This window comes from Schistocerca serialis, unplaced genomic scaffold (assembly GCF_023864345.2).
Source record: "Schistocerca serialis cubense isolate TAMUIC-IGC-003099 unplaced genomic scaffold, iqSchSeri2.2 HiC_scaffold_145, whole genome shotgun sequence".
Taxonomy (NCBI): Eukaryota; Metazoa; Arthropoda; class Insecta; order Orthoptera; family Acrididae; genus Schistocerca; species Schistocerca serialis.
Genome location: NW_026047680.1, coordinates 5,001 through 7,500, shown reverse-complemented (window position 1 = coordinate 7,500; position 2,500 = coordinate 5,001). Strand labels below are relative to the sequence as shown.

Sequence of the window (2,500 nt, the reverse complement as noted above, 5' to 3'; positions counted from 1 at the left end):
CCTCGAGCCCGAGATCCCCCAGGGCCGACGTGGCGATGGTGAGAAGTTCCTGCAATCCATCACGAGTCTCGGCGAACAGCAGGAGGTCATCAGCGAATGCAGCCGCATTTATCCGCCGTCCAAGAATGCGTGCACCAATATGAGCAGGCAGACGAGACAAGAGAATGTCAATGGACATGTTGAAGAGAATAGGAGACAGCGGGTCACCCTGCCGAACACCCCTCGAAGGCCGCACTAGATCTGACGACTTCCCATCCGCGCAGATAACCGTCGATCCCGCCTCATAGCATCCCTGGATGTAGTCAACGAACTCGACCGGCAGACCATGGGCCCTTAGCACAGGACCAAGGGCACCATGGGCAAGCGAGTCGAAGGCCTTTGACACATCCAGAGATGCCAAGTACAGCGAGCCGGCAGCTCGGCACGCCTGGGTCATCGCCAGATCCAGAAGAAAGGTGTTATGAAGCATCCCATCCTGAGGGATGAAAGCCCGCTGGCGACCGTCCAACACACAGTAGCGCATTAGGCGGCCAACCAGAACCTTGTGAAAGGCTCTGGTCAGCACCGAGCACACTGTGATCGGACGAAAGTCAGCAGGGGATGCTGCGGCGGTCTTCTTGGGCAGCAGGGTTGTTCTGGCCTGAAGGAGTCGGGATGGAAGGGAACGGGAAAGGAGGAGGAAATTAAGGATCTTGAGGAGAACTTCCCGGGGAAGGCGACGCAGTTGCGTCGGCGTGAGGCCGTCAGGACCTGCAGCAGAATTGCGAGGCGGGAGAGCAGCGGTGGCTTCTTCTGCAGAAATGGGAGCCCAGAGGTCACGGAAGGGCACCCTCTTTGAGAATGGCAGCAGCTCATCGGACAGACCCTCCCCACGCGGAGGTCGAGATCTGACACGTGGTGGAGAGAAGAAGTCTGTCCAAAACTCAATCAGCCCTGGGATGGATGGTGGCTGATGCAAGAGTGTGCCATCAAGGAGTCCGTTGATACAGCGTGCTCCGTTCTTCTTGAAAGCACGCTGAACCACCGCATACTCCCATCTCCTGCGTGCACGCTTCCGCTCTGGGGGCTGTTGGGTCCGCACACTCGCAGCTTGGTGGACGGCTGGCTCCCTGCTGCCTACTTCGTCAAGAGCAGACAGCAACATAGCCTGGAGTGTTTCACGGCTAGTGGTGGGACCCAGAGCCACGAGATCATCAAGCGAGCGGAATCGGCGGTCTGATTGGGGGAGTTCTGCTACAAATGACCAGATGGCTAGGTCAACATCTTCCCCACAAGGTGGAGACTGTGGCAAAGAATGACTGACTGCAGGCTCGCTAGGAGGACCCTGAAGGCCGCGATCCATGCCAGCAAGCTCGGTGACAAACTTCGCCACCATGTCTTTGTAGGGCTGCGCTCTACGCTGACATTTAATTGATTCCAGCGTACGCTCGGGGAAGGCCTTTGCAAGCTCCTGGTTTAAAAATCTGCAACCCTGGGTGGCAAGAGTCGCTTCTGCATGGGCCAAACGCAGGAGCTCTTCCTGGGACCACCTGGCCTTCTTCCTCTCGGTCTTGATCTCAGCATTAGCAGCAGTCGGATGGGCGCGACGCCGATGGACACCAAGTCCGGTCTTGGTGGAGAAGGACCGCATACAATCAGGGCAGATGGCGGGGAGCAGCGCTCGACCCGCACCGGTTGGCTGGTTGGCTGGCTCATCAGCTGGCACAGGCGCTCCGGCGGGAGGCCTGGTACCACGTTCGCTTCTATTAGTTGCACCAGCTGTAACAAAGGCAGGGGGGGAGGTAACCCCCAAGCCCGAAAAGCACCCTGCTCTGTCGGTCGGGATACTGGAAAGGTACACCTACGAGAAACCTTTCACAGCACCCTCACGACTCCCGCCACTTGAAGGCCAGAGCTAGGATTTCCCACCGAGAGGCTAATTGAACCATCATCCACCCGACATCACAAGGATGCTGAGGGGTGAATCGAGAGGGTCCATATATTACGCATCAGGTGGGCTTTGGGAGTCAAAGTTAAGAGAGTCATAGTCAAAGTTAAGAGAGTCATAGTTACTCCCGCCGTTTACCCGCGCTTGCTTGAATTTCTTCACGTTGACATTCAGAGCACTGGGCAGAAATCACATTGCGTCAACACCCGCTAGGGCCATCGCAATGCTTTGTTTTAATTAGACAGTCGGATTCCCCCAGTCCGTGCCAGTTCTGAGTTGATCGTTGAATGGCGGCCGAAGAGAATCCGCGCACCCGCGCGCCCCCGGAGGAGCACGCTAAGGCGGACGCGGCCTCGCAGCAAGGAAGATCCGTGGGAGGCCAAGGCACGGGACCGAGCTCGGATCCTGCACGCAGGTTGAAGCACCGGGGCGCGAACGCCGCGCAGGCGCGCGCATCCTGCACCGCCGGCCAGCACGAGGCCGACCAACGGCGAGAGCAGACCACGCCCGCGCTAAACGCCCGCACTTACCGGCACCCCTACGGCACTCACCTCGCCCAGGCCCGGCACGTTA

At 58.7% G+C, this 2,500-nt stretch overlaps 1 pseudogene; it reads right to left on the bottom strand.

Annotated features, from left to right (window-relative positions):
• LOC126443314 (large subunit ribosomal RNA) overlaps window positions 1–2,500 on the bottom strand; it is a 7,785-nt pseudogene that overhangs the window by 2,869 nt on the left and 2,416 nt on the right.